The sequence below is a fragment of the Ascaphus truei genome, chromosome 2 (assembly GCF_040206685.1).
Source record: "Ascaphus truei isolate aAscTru1 chromosome 2, aAscTru1.hap1, whole genome shotgun sequence".
Lineage (NCBI taxonomy): Eukaryota > Metazoa > Chordata > Amphibia > Anura > Ascaphidae > Ascaphus > Ascaphus truei.
The window spans coordinates 151,488,814-151,509,564 of NC_134484.1; positions in this window are offsets into that span (position 1 = coordinate 151,488,814).

The following is a 20,751-nucleotide window of genomic DNA, read 5'->3' on the forward strand; positions in this document are numbered from 1 at the left end:
TAAATGGATTATTATTATTGTCTGTATAGAGAAGCGTTATTTGTAGGGCAGTATGATTTTGATAACCATTCTACATGTATTTGTATATTAGCTATGCGGTATTAACTGCTACGGTCGTGAAGGGGATAAGTGCACCCGCAACCCCCCCCCCCCCCCGCAAGTCCTAAACTCACACCAAGGGCCAAATACCCCCCTCACCCATCATGCATTTCTGTATTTTTAATAATATTGAGCAGGAGCAAGGGTGTCTCTGAGCATTAATTTCTGGCTCAGGAAACCCCCTGCTCACTGTACAATATTATTAAAATACAGAAATGCTGCTTCTTTACCATAGCGCATAGCCGCTAAGGTAAAGAACGAGTGTTTATTTATACTGTATACTGTATGTGTTTTATTGATAGTGTACATGTGCAGAGGGTCTCCAGAGCAGAACGCAGTTCAGCTCCGGAGACCCCCTGCACATGTACACTATCAATAAAAATGTATTTCAAATGTATTTATTGTCATTTATTTATTTATTTATTTAGAGTTATTTATTTATTTTTTGGCGGCTGCTGTGTGTGTATTTTTTTTATTGTGGGTAGCGGGGGTGGGTGAATGGGGTATTAGCCCCAATGCTGCTTGTTTAGGGCTTGCGGGGGGGTAGCGGGAGGGCTTAACCCCTTCATGACCGTAGCGGTATTAACTGCTACGGTCGTGAAGGGGTTAAGTGCACTCGCAACCCCCCCGCAAGTCCTAAACTCACACCAAGGGCCAAATACCCCCCTCACCCATCCCCACTACCCACAATAAAGCGGGCACGGTGGGTTAACCCCTTCATTGCCTTAGCGGCTATCCGCTATGGTAATGAGGCAGCATTTCTGTATTTTTAATAATATTGAGCAGGAGCAGGGGGGGTCCCTGAGCATTAATTTCTGGCTCCTAAGGCATAGTGGGGATAGGGTCCGCAGTTCGTATATCCAGTAGGACTCTCTCCTCCCCAATAGGCTTACCGTGTTTCCCCCTCTCCAATTTGGGATGATGGTTTCAATTGCCATACATTTCAAACCAGTAGGATCTTGATTATGCACTTGCAGAAAATGATGCGATTCGTTGTGCGTACTGCACCGACACACTTTATTCGAGCAAATACCCAGTATGTACCTGGCAGATACCTGGAATGCGCCACTCCTCACCTCTAACAAGCCCCGTTGTGTTTGCCTTCCCAGCCTGGGTTCATGCCTGGCTGACGGGCGGCTGATCTGTTAAATGATAATGATTAGGATTTAATAGGCTGCAATGCTTCGCGTGTCTACCAGATGGCATAAATTCATGAATTGTAATGCAGTATATATATATATACTGTGCAGTATTGCAGCCAGAGGGAATAAAATGCTTCAATCCCTGCCTGGAAAATACCTCAATGCACTCGGGCAGAAAACAGTCACAAACCTCAATACACCCGGGTATACCCGATTTCGTGGGACTAGCCGAGCTCGAATAAAGTGTGTCGCCAGTGTAGTTAACCCTCTCTTAATATTATACACATGTTCATATAAGCGTCTTTGGACAGATCTAGTAGTCATACCCACATATTGCAGATCGCAGGGACACTCAAGTAAATAAACTACAAAAGAACTTTTACATGTGATGTGTTGGTGAATTGAATAATTTTTGGAAGTATTATTTGATGTATATTTAGATGTTTTTATACTATATTTGCACCCAGTACACCCAGTACACCATTTGCACCCAGTACACCTGGGATGGAAAATATCCTTTATGTATGACAGTGTTGCTTGACTTAGTTTGTAAAGATGGGCAGCTTGGAGCTAACTTGCGTCCGATGTTTGGTGCTCTAGTAAATACAATCTGGGGATGTTCTGGCAAAATACCCTCAAGTTCTTTATCTTTTTTTAGAATGGGCCAATATTTTTTGAATATTTTTCTTATATTGGGTGCCATTTGATTGTATTGAGTTACAAAACTAAGATTAGCAGATTTATTTACAACCTTTTTTTTGTACTGTAAAAGATTAGATCTTTCCATAGCTGCAACTTCAGTTATCGTTTTGTCTAGATCTTTAGATCTTTGTCTAGATATACGAACTGCGGACCAAATCCCCACTAGGCCTTAACGTTGACTTTGACCTAAAATCCTTTTTGGTAACTTAATTCAAGGTGTGATTTGTCCGATTTGTTCTTTTCATTCATTTTTTGATTTCAGACCATTTTATTATTGTTTAAATATGTAAATGCATTTTGTATGTAATATTTTAACACTTTATATGCACAAATAATTATATAAAATTTAAAATTTTAATTATTTATACACATTGTGGCTGTACAAAACCACTAGTTAAACACTTTATCCAAATAATTAATTAATGGGTAGTTTTTACACTTATTAAAGCACTTTATTCAATAAAAGGTTTATTATTTGCAACATTATCACTTTATTATATTATATATTCATTAAATGTTTCACACTTTATATAACACTAGTTATAAATATATATTTGGAGGCACTAATTAGCTGTTGCCAAGAATATTTGTTAAATATTATTATTTATTCACTATATTGTGGAAAGTAATTTATTCACTCTTTTTAGTTATATACATATAAATCACATCATATGGGCACGATTAATTTAATAATTTATCACTTGCTCATTTATTCATGATACACAGTTTTTCAGATATGCAATATCACATTTGTTGTTGTGTTATTAGTTTTTTTCAGCTGAGATCGTTATTTTAACATTGTAGATTGATTTTTTGCTATTATGCAGCACTGCGCATGCGCTTGCAAACGGACATTGCTTTCCACATACTATTCAGTGTGCATGTGCAGCAATTCAATTAGGGTGTTATTTGGACTCATTTGGACTCCTATAAAAGAGGACATTATGGGACACTATTTTAGAACCCCTGAAGAAGAGAGCAGCCCGCTCTCGAAACGCGTAGGGTTAACTTTGCAGGACCTTCACTGCTACGCCGGAGCTGTTTTCCCAGTGCCGAGACGAATCAGCTGTTCATCAGCTTTAGTTTGCTACAAGACTTCCACGAATCTGCAGCGGTGAATCTGCTACTAGCTGCAAGGCAAAAACGAGTGTCAAGGGTGAGCGAACACACGCAGGCTGGCGTGTGCAACCATCAATCCAACTCTGATCCGATGCAGTAGCTGTGCGAGCAGTAGAGAGGGGATACTCTCAGATTTATCCACCGCCCACATATATCCTTCGTCCGGTGAGTGGGCAGTCCACCTGGTGTTGCAGAGTGTCGGTCCTATATCTATTGTCCTATCACATGTTATAATATTTTTTGTTTTTTTATTTTTCTTATGTCCAGTGTTTTTAACCAGTTTTATTAAATGTTTTTTACAATCCATTTCACCCATGATCTCAGTGGATATATAACCATTTAGTAGTTGTGTATATTATATGTTGTTTGTCCTTTGCATTTACAGTATTACACTATGTTTTGTGTTTCTTTTTTTTATTTCATTTAAGCACATCCCTTCGGTCTGGAATCCATTCCTGGTCTTCAATTGGTGTGATTATATCCTTTACCTACTGGCGCCTTTATAATACTATATTCTTTTCTGTGTTTCCATCTGACCAGGGGGTCAGTTTTAGTATTTAGGCAGCCCCCTATGTGAGGGCCATTTCTCATATAAGGGTTCATATTTCATATATATAGTTAGCGCTACCTGCCCTGTGTTTTTAGCTATTAGCCATTAGGCTACTAGTGCTTTTGCCCATTTATACAGTATGTGTGGTGATGGGGTAGGGGGATTTGGTAGGACTAGTTGCCCGAGGGTGGGTGGTTAGGTCTCCCGTGTGGGTAGAGGGAGGGATTAACCCCATTAATTACCACAGTAGTTATAATCACTAAGGTAATTAATAGGCTTAAACCATCCCGCATCCCTCCCAGGAGGTCTAGCAACCCTCCCATGGGCAACTATAGCACACACTTCACACCCCCCCCCCCCCAATAAAACTCCAGTAGCACCTTAATTACCTTAGTGTTTGTAATCTAACCAAGCCAACACTGTGCTATCTTTCCCAATGTATAGAGCAAACAAATAAAACAAATTGATATAATATTATGTGTAGTCAATGGATCCATGTTAGAAAAATATACAGCATAATTTAAAAAAATGGCAATAGACGGTTTAAGAGCAAATGGAATAATAGTGAAGTGGCATATTTTTGCTAAATACACTTGACTTTTCTCACTGGTATGTGGTATTTTTACATTTACTAATTATTCATCACTTTGCAATGAGCAGTGAGAGCATTTTTTCCCTATTGATGATGCTACTAAACCACTGAAACGGCTGGCCAGTTTTAGGTACTTTGTAGAATTTATTAAATGAAGAAGGATAGTTACATTTCATACAATTTTAAAGTGGGTTGTTCAGTTATACATCTGAGTATAAACAATAAACACATATGTACAAATAAATTAGGACAACATTGGGAAAAGCTTTAACAATATGGAGTTAAGGGTGTATTGCATATATAAAATAATTACTGTATTATGTTAAAAAATAGATATCAGTCAGAAAGATTACAAGTATACATAAAAGGAGAAAAACATAATTTTACCTCCATCATATACAATATTGTATATCTATATTTCTGGACATAATACTGAAAAAGGAAATTTAAAAAAATGAATACAATCAGAATGGTTTACTTTGATATTGATATAAAACTAGGAATCCATGTTCTAAAGGAAGGTGTGTCATATTTCCCTTAAAGGGCAATGACAATATGATAAACTAGGGGCTGGATTGGCTCTGTCTTAATACAAAATTCAAAGGAAGTGGAAAGTAGTGGAGAGACAGATAGGACAGTAAAAGTAATAGAACATAATGATGAGAAGTCTGTAGATAGTTGATTGTAGATAAGTATTGATAGGCACAATTTGTGAATCAACAGAGCTGCAAATTCAGTCATGTCTCAAGAAAATGTGTTTTGCTAATCCTGGGTTCTTATAGAATAAAAGTAATAGAAAAAAAGTAGGATCTACTAGCACAGTACAGTAGCTTGCCCAACAATAGTTGAAGAATGATCAAATGTAATAATGAATAATTAATCTATCAGTTGACATATACTATACAAATCTAGACATCGAAAATTGCAATCAATCATAACCCTTGAATTAATTCCCTTCACCTGCAGGACTTAAGGTCTAAAAAGAAAAAATAGATCTCTCATATGTTGTCTCTTAAACAGGTAGAACACATTTTATTTTAATAATAGTACTAAACGATGAATAAACCAGACATTATCAGATTTTGCATGCAGCAAGTAAAATACTTATTTCTAACACCTACATTAGATAAAATGATATGGGGTGCTGGTATCCCTCTGGTTTGTTTAAATCACTCGATTATGTGGGCTGTGACACTGGAGAATTTAAACATGGCTGCTGGGATACTGGCACCACATAACGGGGCCAGTAACTCGGGAAGCAGGGATTCCCTGGACCTGAAATCAATGCGATTCAGCTCTGGAGACCAACTGCTACAATAATATGTTATTAAAATAAAATAAAAGCCCTGCGATTCCCTGTTAAAGGCGCAAAGGTAGAGTGACTGATTCAGTCTATCTCTTACTGCGTGTCTCTTACAGACAGGTGGAACCCGGAAGGATTTACATAGTGTGAGTCCCATTCAAACGCAGGGAACCCCGTGGTGTTAATCCGATGGGTCATTAGTCTGGTCGCTGGAATCTCGCGGTGTGGGACGGGTTTAATTGCAGAATTCTCAAGGCAAGCGGTTGATAACTGGCAGTTGCAGCTGTACATTTCTTTGTTCTGCATGCTAAAGTGCGTACTATTCTGTATCTGTAACATTCTTTCTTGCCATTACAGAGTGTTTCCCATGATAAGGGAGCCCAACAAGATTAAAAGAGTTGGCCAAGCACGTGCATGGATCAATAGCGGCGAACATTTTAATGGTGTTATATTGTTGGATGAGACATCAGTCTCCCTAGAAAGATTTGCTGTTTTTGCCTTACTGAAAAAAAAAGAAAAAAAACACCAAGCCTTGAAACCTCAGCCCTAGCACCCACTCAAGGTCCATGTGTGGGGTGCAATCTTGAGACTTTGACCAAAACCCATTATAGTATTTGAAGGTAAGCCCTTGTTTTTCCGTTTTGGTAATTGCTAATTTCATTAGACAAAACACTAATTCTAATGTACAGTACTGTCTACTGTAAATATTCCAATAATCATACTGTACACTATGTGAGAGTGTTAGCTAGTGCTGTACAGCATACAGTACAGTGCTGAAATTAAGCAGGAATGTATAACCCTTAAGAGCATACAGTAGTGTAATGTACTGTACTGTATGAATCTACGGTATGCCATAATGTACATTTACTTCTTTATATCTCTTGTCTCTGTCCAGGAATCAAGGATACATTGTTTTTCCAAGATTATCAGCCCTAGAGTATGATACATTAGAGATGATTTACCATCTGGTCACCAGTTCTTCCAGGATAATGACCCAAAACACAGCACCACTACTGCCTATATGCAGTCAAGTGGAATCAACTGGGTCAGAACCCCACCAGAGTAAGTACCGAAGTGTAACTGTTTCTTCGTTGTTTTCAATTGTATTGCTCTTTGTCCCTAACATTGCTGTCTTTGTTTCTATATTTGCAGATACCCCGATATGAACTCCAAAGGACTGGTGTGGCATGCTTTGAAACATAATGTAAGGAAATATGTAAAGCCTGCGAACAAATACGAGCTTGTAACCAGCATAAATAGTTACTGGACAAACACTCTTACTGTAGAAACATGCACCAACTATATAAATCACATTAGCGATGTTTTGCCCGTTGTTTTAGAGTGTCAAGGTCTTGCCACTGGCATATAGTAAGGTAAGTAAGGTACAGACCGGAAACAGCAGATAATGTATACGGTTAGACCTTACTGTGGACTGTACATAATCATTTAACGTCTACTCACAATCAAAATCCACCCTTTTCCTTAATTTTCATTTGCAGGACTCCATCTGACAGAGTGGCCGAGGGGGGAGATATCCTTGTCTATTGCACTGTGTGCATCAAGACAGTCCATAGCCTGTCCTAATCCCCCCTCTCTCAATAACAACAGATGACACAGTATTCAGTTTTTCAAGCCCTGTGAGCCAGGGGCAGGATCCTGTGAGCCAGGGGCAGAATCTTTGGAGAGATGACTGTGGCAGACCATGGGTGTACTGTAGTTAAAACTTGATGGTACTGTAGAAAGAAACTGGAGGGGTGCTTAGGTGTCTGAGCAGTTTCTGCAAAAGACAAATATACTGACCAGACACCTACAGTATTTCAACAGCATTAGTTGTCACCCTGTAATTAAATGTATTTAACAAGTATGTAATGTGCGAGAAATGTATACAATACACTGTATGATAATAACAGTTAAAAAAAATAAAAACAGTTAATTAAACGAGAGTTGCATTGTGTGTCCTTTTATTACAGGTGATCAGAGTGTGAGACCGTGTGTGGAATATTTCTGGTTATCAAAACCGAACGTGCTCTTCCCCACAAGCGTGAAATGTAGTCATGTTAATAATGTTAATATTAAGTATAATATATGAAATAAAAAAATAAAAATTGCCGTGCCAATTATCCAGCACAGGAAGTTTCCCCTCATTCCACATGCAAAGATACTACAGCATAATATTCCATTTACAAATAACATAAAACATTTTTTTATGGTAAATGTAGCAAATATCCATCACACTATGTATTTATGTTTTCTATTAGTTCTGCAATTGATTCATTCATTAAAAGGAAAAAAAATCCTTTTATTTACTTTTGACACATTTTTGCAAATTCTGTGTTCCTATGTTCTTCAAGACATGCAAATGCTCAATGCTGGCCTTGTGTCATATGCGCATACATCTGTATGACACGCAACACCCCTACTGTAAGTATCATTCACCAGGAAGTGGAATTAAAGCATGAAATATTTCAGTGTAATATTTTATTCAAGGTGATCATAGATAGATTTATATCACATACAGTATGTGCTATGAAAATCAAGCGTGAAATACAAAAATTTAGAAAGTATCATAAAGTTAAGAAACAATATGAATATCACATTGTTAGAATAGTAAAGCTGACAATAGCAAAGTAAAAAAAAGCTGTGTGTGCTGTGCACGCGCATAGTAAGTGAAACTTCTTTGACTTTTGTCACAGAAATTGTATTTGTGTTTGTGATGTTTTAATTAAAAATCAAAATACAATTTCATTGACAAAACGCAAATAAATTTGGACTTAGAACGTACGTGCTTGGCACACATCCCCTGCCAATGTGCGCAATAAGCGTGAATTCCTCGTGTGTGTGTGTGCGTGTGACTGCGTGTGCGTGTGACTATGTGTGTGTCAGTCAGTGTATGTGTGTCAGTCAGTGTGTGTGTGTATGTGTGTCAGTCAGTATGTGTGTGTATGTGTGTCAGTCAGTGTGTGTGTGTGTCAGTGCGTGCGTGTGTCAGTGTGCGTGCGTGTGTGTCAGTCATTGTGCGTGCGTGCGTATGTGTGTCAGTGTGCGTGTATGTGTGTGTCAGTCAGTGTGTGTGTGTGTGTCAGTCAGTGTGTGTGTGTCAGTCAGTGTGTGTGTATGTGTGTCAGTCAGTGTGTTTGTGTGTGTATGTGTGTCAGTCAGTGTGTGTGTGTGTGTGTATATGTGTGTCAGTCAGTGTGTGTATGTGTGTCAGTCAGTGTGTATGTGTGTCAGTCAGTGTGTGTGTGTGTATGTGTGTCAGTCAGTGTGTGTGTGTATGTGTGTCAGTCAGTGTGTGTGTGTATGTGTGTCAGTCAGTGTGTGTGTGTGTGTGTGTATTTGTGTCAGTCAGTGTGTGTGTTTGTGTATGTGTGTCAGTCAGTGTGTGTATGTATGTGTGTCAGTCAGTGTGTGTGTGTATGTGTGTCAGTCAGTGTGTGTGTGTATGTGTGTCAGTCAGTGTGTGTGTGTGTGTGTATGTGTGTCAGTCAGTGTGTGTGTATGTGTGTATGTGTGTCAGTGTGTGTGTGTATGTGTATGTATGTCATTCAGTTTGTGTGTGTATGTGTGTCAGTCAGTGTGTGTGTGTGTGTGTGTGTGTGTGTGTGTGTGTATGTGTGTCAGTCAGTGTGTGTGTATGTGTATGTGTGTCAGTCAGTGTGTGTGTGTATGTGTGTCAGTCAGTGTGTGTGTTTGTGTATGTGTGTCAGTCAGTGTGTGTGTGTGTATGTGTGTCAGTCAGTGTGTATGTGTGTGTATGTGTGTCAGTCAGTGTGTGTGTGTATGTGTGTCAGTCAGTGTGTGTGTCTGTCAGTGTATGTGTGTCTCTCTTTCTGTGTCCTGCCCCCTCTCTCCTGACCCCCCCCCCCCCGGAGCTGCGGACTTGCGGGGGCTCTGTCTGAGTCTCCTGACTCTCTCTCCCCTCCCCCCCCCCGAGCTGCGGACCCGCGGGAGCTCTGTCTGAATCTCCTGACTCACTCCCGTCCATCCCCCCGAGCTGCCGACCCTCGGGGGCTCTGGCTGAGTCTCCTGACTCTCTCTCTCCCCCCCCTGTGCTTAAGAGGCCCCCCCCTCTGGCAGTGCTGCGTAGGAAGCGGCACGCTCAAACCCCCCGCTTCCCGCGTTACTGGAGCAGGAGCCGTGAGAGGTGACAGGGCACGTCGCTGGCATATGCTGACAGCGCAGCGGGCATGTGGGGGGAATTGGCGGCCATTAGGAGCGGCGCCGGCGGTGATATCGTCTCGGTTACCCTCCATGATCTTGGGGCTCCTCTCCTCCTCCGGCCCCGGCGGCGCTCAGTCAGCGGGACACAGGGAAGGGGAAGCGGAAGTAGAGAAGAGGGAGGAGAGAGGCTGAGCAACGGCTCCTCCTCTCACAGCCGGAGGACTTGCGGGGCTTCAGCCATCTAACTACACCCACACCCGCAGCACCAGAAGCTCTGCGCCAGCCATCTTTGAATACCCATGGCAGCGGACGTGTGGGGTTAACGGCGGCAGTTAGGAGCGGCGCCAGCAGCTATCACCGCCGCATGTCACAGCAGGCATGTTTGGGGTGGGGAGCCGTGACGTCACTTCCGTTTCACATTTCGTCCCCCATCTCTCCCATTTTACCCCATCAGAATAGGTGCCACTAAAGAAGTTTCACTTCAAAAAAATGAAAGTTTAAAATATATTGTTTTTTTCGACTTCCATCAACACCATCTTCTGGCTGTCGATTTGACGCTTCATTTTCTGAAAAAAAATGTTTACAGTATGATGCTTTAAGTACACTGTACAGGTACTGCACTGTACTGTAGTACACATGTGGGAATGCACATGACTGTGCACATGCGTGAGCGCATGCTTTAGTGCGCATGCGTCACTTCATTCCTTAACAGGCTAGGTACACACACAGTACAGTACTGTATGCGTGTCATTGGGAATTACAGTTACTACTATACAGTACTGTACATTATATTTACCTTCATTATATAGGTGTACTACATCATATAGCCAAAGGGATGCCCGGGAAACGTCACTTGAGGAATTTCCCGAGATTTGTGCCCGCATCAGTACAAGGGTTTTTTTTTAGAGAAGAAAAGACATGGCCTGCATGAATTAAACTACAGTACATTACGTGGTAATACTGATGGATGAGTTTTCTGGATGAACATGGTGTTGGCTTCACCCAGCCCCAAACCTGCTAAATAAAATTGAACATAAGAATTAAACAATGACTACATTATCCAATTATGAGGGGTTTTTTTTAGAGAAGAAAAGACAAGCATGCATGAATTTAAGGACAGTACATTACCTGGCAGTATTGATGAGTGAGTTTCCTGCGTTTCCTGCATGTTGGCTTCGCCTGTCCCCAAAACTTTCAACATAAATTAACAGAAGCATTAAACAATGAATACAATAGAGATCCTGTTGGGCATTGACTGACCACTCTTCCTCCACTGCATAGGCGAATCAGTATTTTCACAGGTACTGTTAGGACCTGCATACTGGTTATGCTGTGAAGTGGCTGCAGGCTTATAATGCTTTGAAATGTGCAGGGGAATGGGGGGGAAATGAACAGGGCGCTTCTTAAAGTGACTGTCAAAACAGTGTTAAGGAAATAAATAATAAAACACAAGTGTGAATCACCTATAAACAATTAAATAATACCCTTCACCAGCCAGTCATAAAAAAGTATTAAAAATACAAATAGTGATAGCAGCTCAACTTCCTCAAATGGGACTGTTCCAAGTCCCAGGATGTGTAGTTTCTTTTCTTCTGTGAGAGGAGGAGTGCAAATGTTCTCAGTGGTGCATGTGAATAAAAGAAATAAAGGCAAATATAGTGCAGAGGGATGATACTAAAAATATCAATCTTAAGCCTTAGGTAGTTGCACTCACAAAACTTCTTGTAAATAAGCATGTCAGAGATTCTTCTCTCTCTGACTGGAGCCCTTGTGATGGATATATGTAGTAATTCTCAGGATATCCCTTAATAGGTGTATGTATTGGCATGAAAAAGAAAAAAGCCCCAATAGTGCATACTATTTGACCAAATGTATTCAATGCAGAGTATAAAGAGCAATTAAACTCACATTTCCAAAGAATAAAACAGGCATTGGAGAGAACCGCTGAACATAGAAGGACCCCGTCGGTATACAGCTTCTTAGCACTTCACTCGCGTCTCACACTCTGAGTTCCGCATGCGTCACTTCCGTGGCAGCGTCACAGGGGAGGGCGGAAGTGCAGTCTGCCTCTTGGATCAGCTCCGATTTGCCAGTACTTTAGTCCCCCGGTTCTCCAGCAACGCTAACTCTATGCGTTTCGCTGGTGCTTCGTCAGGAGTTATTCTGCATGGGTCTATCTGATTACTATATATAGGCCCATCAATTATGTAGTACACATGTAATATGTAAATTTTAACCACCTCACCGCTCAAACATAGCGCTTTGACCAACTCATGTGAATACTCATGAGAATACTAACATTGAAGTATTTAACTATGTATTTTGTCACATTGGATTAAGCATTGGGTATTTTTTATCATTTGCTTGTCCGTTTCAGGAAGACTGTACATATTACCTACAGTATGCTCATCTCTTTATAAAGTATACTGCTGGTAAAATGATTGCCCATACATACTGTATATGGAAAACAAAAGAACAGATCCTGCGCTGATACCAATTTGGGCTAAAATTGTAACGGACATGCTCGCCACACACTGGGACCGGATGATGTGGGGATGTGAATAACCGACCTTAGACCACGAAGCCGTTCTGGATTGCGCAGTTCATAGTCATTCGTAGCAGGGTCAGGGTTGGAGAATGTAGAGTAATCCTTAGACAAGCCAGGGTCAGGGTTGGAGACGTCAGGGTAATCGATATCCAGGTAGAAGTTTGGCAACAAGGAATCAGGTACACCGCGCTTCAGCGTAGCAACCATACTGTGGGAATGGCCTCTACATGAGGAGTGTGAGCGGCCCATAACGAAGGCCTCTGCAAGGCAGGAATGCAGCAGACCTCAGGAAACAGGAAGTAGAATGTTAGTGCTGGGAATTCAGCGCTTCAGCACAGGAACCAAGACACGGCCTCTGCAGTGGAGATATACAGCAGGCCCCAGGAACCAGCCCTCTGTAAGGAGAGAAAACAGCAGGCCTCAGGGAACAGGCAAGGCTGGTGCTGGGGATCCAGCACTTCAGCACAGGTACCAGGAAGCAGAACTCTGCCAGGGGTGGATGCAGGAGGTCTTAGGAACAGGATAAGTTAGACACTGGGAATCCAAAGCTTCAGCACAGGTACCGAAAAACAGACCCCTGCCTGGGGTAAATACATGAGGTCCTGGGAACAGGATAGAGTGACACTGGGAATCCCGCGCTTCAGCCCAGGAATGCTGCAGGTCCCAGGAACAAGGAAAGAGCAGCACTGGAGATCCAGTGCTACAGCACTGGAAGCAGACCTCTGCAGCAGGTCTCAGGAACACGGCAAGAGTAGCCCTGGGGATCCAGCATTTCAGCACAGGAAGCAGACCTCTGTGGCAGGTCCCAGGAACAAGACCAAGGCCAAGGCCAAGGTGGAAGTGTGTGGGAAACACTGTTACATCCAAGTAAACTTGAATTATGCTCGGCAAGGAGTCAGAGAAAGAGACCAGTATAAGAAAGGCAGATTGCCAATCCCAAGACAGGGTTGTGTGGGAATTCTAGCAATGCCAGAGCAGAGAGACAGAGCAGCATGATTGCAAACACAGGTGAAAGTACAGTACTTGCAATTGTAAGGGGAGGTTTGTTTGAGAGCACACCAGCTCTGCAAGAGTGAGCTCCCGCCAAACCCAGGAACGGATCCCTCACAAAAATATACTCGTGAAATGTTTACATTTAGAACCTAGGTCTGTGTGACAAAATTATTAGTTGGTTGCATCTTTTGATAAAAACGTTACTCAAGCCTTCTTTTCCATGTTGCATACTCAATAAAGGCATTTAATAATACTGTTACTGATACATTTTGTATTGCCTGGTCTCTGCTTTACAGAGCAGTTCCTTGGAGGTGTATGAGTCCTCCCTTCAGAAAATAGCCCCTACCTATTCTCCAATTATCATAAAGTTATAATACACATCACTCTGCTAAACGAAGTGTACCTTGACGACGTTGTCAGGCTTGAATCATGTTTTGATCAAAATATGCAACAAAATTACCCCTTTATCACATAGACTTAGGATCTAAATGTAAACATGTACTGTAACTAGTATATTTTCGCTCAAATTGGTAGGAGTGCAGAATCTGTTCTTTTGCTTGTCCATTTCAGTCTGCCTAGTAAATGGTGCACACAAGTATGCAGAGATGCAGGAGGAGACATCCTCTGGCACATGTATTTGAGAACAAAAAAGTAGAAAACAATAGTATAATATTGTCATAGATAAGGTCATACCCAAAAGGTTGATTGGAATTGCTATCTATTTAATTTCCTAATAAACTGATGTTTTTTTTAATAGGATCCTCTGTGTACTCTTTATACCTTTATGGTTGTCATCACATGACCTTCTATAGGTATTGGCTCAGGGGTATATACACCATATTGCAAAAGGATAAAAGATGCTGTAACGTATTGCAGTTTTATTAAAATATAAAAAAGACAAGGAGGATTATTTCACTCACAAACATGTGTCTTGGCTTTTGTGTGTGGTAAATACAATGCTTTCCAGAAAGTTGGCATAGGTCCTCCGCTTTATCCCTGTTGTTATGGAACGGTCCAAAAAAGTTGTCAAGATATCCATCCTATTCTCAACTCAACCCTTCCTGGGGAAGACTCTAGGACAGGAACGTTATTTACTTCTCCAAGACTCCAGGACAGGAACGTAATTTACTTCTCCAATGCTTAGTAGGCTATTTTGTCCAGCATATGCAGAGAGAGAAACCGGGTTGAGTTTGTCCTTAACTGCGTTCATGTCCCAAATGCAGAGGAACAGTGTAGGGAAATCACCTATAGAAGCTTAGTTTCTAAATATATTCAGAGTCAACACAAGGAACTTTCAAAATAACTATTTATCCCAAGGACACGAAAAATAACACGGGGTCATTATTTAAGATTGGATGAAATGAGATTTCTCCATCATCAAATTATTACAATAAGGGCAGTAAAATGTAGAATGTAGAATGTATTACCAATGTAGAATGTAAAATGTAGAATGTATTAACAATGGAAACTGGGATGGCAGATACAATAAATACAGAATCTTCAATGTTCCTCATCTTTCTAGAAAGGAAAGGTGTACAGGGATATACCAAATAAGTAAACATGTGAAAGATGTTGATGCAGGGAGAAATCTGATTTCCATTATTGGAAGGAGTTTATTATTTTTATTTATATATTTCGACTTATGACACATCATTGGCAAATGTCTCACTGGTTTGTTTTTTATTCCTATGGATCAATATATGGTTAATACAATTATAGGATAAGCATCTGTCATCAAAGTTTAACATACAGTAGGTTGTACTCTATGGACATATATCTTTTTGCTAACCTCATCTACTATATACTAAGTACTGTACATGGGCCCTTGGCTCTGTCTACCCAGTGCACAGTGGCCTACTCAACTACAATGTGGGAGAACTGAAGAACAGAATCCATAACAACAAGCCCAGAACCCCTATGTTTGCCAAAGTACTAGGGTAGGCCGATAGGGCTTAGCATTGCCTGTAAGAGAAGCATCAATCTTGCCATGTTTTCTCCAGCATTGCAAACCGCAATTTACCGTATGCTGAAGTGGCTGCAGCAGAACTTGCATATTATGATACTGGAATAATTTTTGTTGGAAATTGCAAACTATTGCTACAAAATGGCACACAATTAAGACTTGCAAATCTCAAGTAATGAGTTCAGGCTAACAAGAAAAATGTAAATATAAAATTACTTGAAGCTCTAAAGATCTGTGCCTGTACTTCATCTTCTGAAAAGGAAGCAAAATAATTCTACCTGGTTATATCAGTTTTAGTGTAACAAGATATTAATGATTTAGGAAAAAAGCATTCTGTGTTTGATAACGTCATTTGGAAGTAAACAATAATTTGATCATGTTAATGCTAACTTTCTATTTTTGCAGCCATGCTAACCAAATATTATTCTATTCACATACAAAATCATATTAATTGACTAATTGTGTATTTGGTCTCTCCAGCTGGACTTGCACAGTCTTCAGTAAATGCACTTCATAGATATTGATTATCACTCTTGAAAAAAAAACAATTGCAACACCAATAACTCAGTCCTCTATCTCTTTCTTAATTAATACAGATTAAAGTACTTTCATAACTGATTAAGATTATGAATCTGTGGCAAGACTAAAATGCTTTTCAGCCTAATTGACTTGTTAATGTAAAACATTGATTTTCCATTATATGTATAGCTAGTACAAATTAGATATCATCATAGCTGCACATAGGAAACACAATAATACAGTATATATTGTGCAGAATCAAAGTAAATTGAAAAAGCACATAATATTCTCACATTTGTCCCGATAGTAGAATTAATTCTATATTTCTGCTAATCTTCCAGTGTTCACCCTTTCAATGCCCTTAGAACATTTATAAATGTGCTAATAGTGAGACTTGCATGGCCCTAAGAATATTTATAAATATTCTCCTTTCCATCTCCCTGAAGCAGCACCTTTAACCCCTGTTGGCACATTAACCCCTAAAATCACACAGTGAAACATGATGCATTAGACACAACAGTACGGTTTACCAATACATGGAGTACAATACAACTCTCCTTTTTAAATGTACTTATCAGTCAGACAGCGGTGGTCCTACATACAGACGTATTTAGGAAGCCAACCAACAGAAATGTCATGCTTAGGGCTGACGGCTACTATTCAGGAGCCCTATTAAATAACTTCCTTTCTCACGGAAAGTACAGGTACTGTATAAAGGATCACCAGTAGAGCCGAGAGGCTAGTCCAGCCATATCAGATCTTAAACAGCGGTTTATGGCAAGAGGTTACTCTGACTCATCCTTTGATGAGGCGTTCAAATGCGATGTTCCTCCAATTAGGGGGGGGGGGATACAATTAAATCAGGGAGACTAGTGTTTCCTTTGACTTACAATAGAGAGAGTAATTTCTTGAAAACCACAATTAATAAGCATTTGCATATTTTAAAACATGATCAGATCCTGTCGGACGTCGGTCAAGAACCCCCTATGCTTTCATTTAGGAGAGGGAAAAATATCTCTGATTCTTTAATAAAATCTGAAAAGTCATTTTTTAAACCAAGGGAAAACGGGAAACTTCAGATGCTGTAGTTCCATCTGTAACAGTCTCTGCACTGGTGATGTATTTTGTCATCCAAGTGCTGATATAAAAATTCGACACATGATAACATGCAGAACTACACATGTAGTCTATTTCATTGCCATGAGAATTATGGGCATAGAATAGTTTATTCGGGTAGGGGTGTCCTGGATAGGGACACCACATTATTATGATGCAAATCTTAATGGATAAATTATCTGTATACTAGCAATGAAGGTAGGCTTAACGTGAAGCTTAATTTGAAGTCCTTTCTTGACAGGCGTTAATTTAATTTTATTTTTTTCAGTAGTGGATTAACGCCCTGACACCTCCGTCATCTCCTCCATCTTTGATAGTATCCGCAAGTCTCAATATGGATCCAGAAGTGTTTAAAGCTCCTGCTGGTTCCATTTCCGTGCTACTTCCTTTTGTGTTGGTCTTTTATGTTTTATGTGCGTTTGTCTTTGTTGTTAATGTTTTAGTATTTTTGGGGTTTTATGCTTTATAGTTTTGTTCACTTGAGTGCACTGTTTGTTCAGAGATTATTATCTTTTTGTATAATAATGTTGCCTCTTTTGGGTTTTTACAGGTAGTTTACCTGCCCCTTTGGGGACATAAACAGGGACACTGTAAGTGGGATTGGCTCTTTATTCATCTCTGTTTGGGGTACATCTTCTTGCCTCGCTACCCCCTTCAAGCCCCCCCCCCCCCCGCTGCCTCTCTGCCACAACCTGCCATTACTAGACTTCCAGTTGCTATGACAGGAGAAGTGGTGCGTGCTGTGCTCCTCTGGCGTGCTGCGCGCAGTCTGGGGATGTCGCGTGTGCGCAGTGTGCTCCTGGCTTACTGTTTCGCATGCGCAGTGGGCTTCCTGAGGCACATAAACTCTGAGATTTGAGCGCGCCTGTGTGGCGCGGGCATGGGATGTCTGTGGCCGGTGCACATTTCGAGTTCCTGGCGCTCCTGTACAGCATGAGGATGAGGCGCCTGGCCTGTATGCATGCACAATACGCCTAATGCATGAGATAACAAATAAAGCACAACAAATAAGTGATATAGGGAAATAATCAAATGCTGCCTAAACACCAGTGTTTTCCCAAACCACAATTGTAACCAAACGAAAGCATTAAGTGTTCATGGCGCAAAATGAATAAATGTGCAATAAAATGTGCAAAATATCCCAGTGAAGAAATCAACACTCATAACACATAATACTGTTACTCCATAGACCAGAATCCTCTGTTGTGGTGCTCTTTGCAGACCTGTTATGGAGAAGAAGACACACATGCATAGTAAATAGTGCATTAACATTGTACTTTTGTAACAAACAACACAGAGGGGAAAGGAACAACTCACACTTTCCCCACTGGTAGAAAAGCAAGGAGTGACTCTGGGCACACATTTTAAAAACTCCTGAAAAAATTTGCTTAAAAAATGAGAAGGGTGTTATTAACAGAGCCACAAAATATAAACAGAAACACATAAAATATAACAACTCCACTCATCTCTTGGTGATTCAATGATTATGGAACCTTTTTAGGTATCAATATCAGGAGAGAGAATATGGCTATAATGGTAATGGAGGTAACTAATATTAATCAAGATAGATAGATTTTACAATATATACACAATATATATATGTACATCTACACAAATTTAAAATACATAAATTAATATATTAAAATTTTAATCTGAGAAAACCTGTGTGATACACTTGTAAAAATAGATTTTCACAAAAAAAAAATGTAAAATATCTATCTATAAAACTATTTATAAAAATCTATTAAAAGGGACAGATAGAGTAATCATGTGAGAAAGACATTATTATAAAATTCCACATTTGTAGAGATCCATTATTATATTATTTAGATATGTTTTAAGTTTTTTAAAATATTGTTTTTTAAATATTGTAATAAATATTTTTTTATTGTATTTTTTAATCATTGTATAATATTTTGCAATTTATATCTGTGCAACCTAATTAAGAGACAGCTGTGTACCTCGAGTTTAGTATTTAACAATCAGCCCAAGAAGCAATATCATTGGATAGGGCTCGAACAGCACAGCTGTGTCCGCTTTTCATGATAGGATGTTTAGTACTGTATATAGATATGATGCAGAGTGTAGTGAGCACAACTCCAGAAGAAGTCGCAAGACGAAACGCGCTGGGCTTTTTGATTGTCTGAGGCCACCGTACCAACTCTATGCTAACTCCGTGTGGATCCTAATTGGTTAGGCGGCAGATATGGTATTCCTGGGCACAGGTGAGAGCCGCGGACTGATGAGAATGTGCACGTGTGCATGCGCATGCTGAGCAGCCAATCCGGGAGAAGGAATACGCCTAATGTGCGTGTGTGGCACGCGATTCAGGGACTTATGCATGCTTGGCATGTGCGGACCCACGATGGCGTGGTGACGTCATGAGGAGGGCAGCTTTCGCGCCATTGGACATCTGTAGCGAGGTAATGGATGAGTACAATGTTATATATATTTCACTTGGTTGTTTGATGCTTATCCCTCACCCTGATAAAGACTGCTTATGTGGTCAAAATGTTGGTATTGCCAGTAAATCAACTTTTTTGCAGAACTGTGTGCCTGGCGGTTTTTCTTCTACTCTGTAATCTCTCTGGAGAATAGGATCTTCCCCATCTCTAAGAGTACCGGCAATTGATCTATATTTCTGCTATTACAGTGTGCCTGTGACCCTCTCTGTGTTCTCTGTTTAATAACTGGGCATAGAGGGGAAAAAAAGCAACACAAGCAGAGAGCTGACAGCCATGAGTTGTTGTCCACTGGTCTGCCCTCTTGCCCATTTTAGTCCTTGTTTATAATGTGACCAGACATCAGATTTAGTTGAGAATAACCATTGGGCAAGGATTCTTTTTTATTGTTTTTGGATTTTTTCTGATTTTTGTTGTTATTTATTTTTGTGCCATTGGGCATGGATTTTTTTTTATGGTTTGGGGTGTTTTTTTGGCCATTGGGCATGTGTTCTTTTTTATGGGTTTTTTATTTTTTTACCCTTGGGCAGGTATTATTTTTCTATGTATCTTCCACTAATTAAAAAAAGGGGGAGTGGTGATACTCTTTCATAATAGATATCCATTCAAAGTAGACCTAGTAAACAAAGATAGGGAGGGTAAATATATGATACTTACTGGCACAATCGACAACCAACCCATAACTCTAGCCACCATTTACTCCCCTTGTGAGCATGACCCTACATTTTTTACTTCTTTCTTTAACATCCTGAACAAGGTGAAAAAGGGTCAGCTAATAGTAGCTGGCGACTTTTACACTGTTCTGAACTCTAATCTAGACAGATCAGGTCCCCTCAAAATTAATAGTAAAGATAACCCAGCCACCTTGACTGTAGGTCTAAGGGGAAACAATCTTGTAGACATATGGAGAGAACTCCACCCCTTCGAAAGGGATTACACCTTTTTTCTCACATCCCCACACAACTTATTGCAGAATTGAGTACTTCTTTATATCGACCAGATTGGTCTAGAAGATCTCCCATGCCGGGATCCATGATATTTCATAGTCAGATCATGCACCAATAGAGCTACGGTGCACCCAATTAAACCTAGACAGACCAGGAGCAAACTGGAAACTCAAAGAATCCTTATTGAAAATCCCTGAAATATCACAACTAATAAATAGCAAAATAGACCAATTTCTTCAGACTAAACAAAGGTACTGTAGATTCTCATCTGACATTATGGGAAGAACATAAAGCAACATTACAGAGGGCTCTGATCAGTATAGCAGCCAAAATAAAAAGAGAATGGAATGCGAACATTGTATTGCTACAGTCCAAACTGAAAGAACTGTCAAGTAAACACAAACAAGATACTAATTTGAACACCCTCCATAAAATAAAAGATGTCAAAATTGAACTAAATCTACTCCTAACCTTCCAGGCTGTTAATACTCTGAATTGGTCAATAAGGCAATTTTTTGAAAAAGCAAACAGGCCA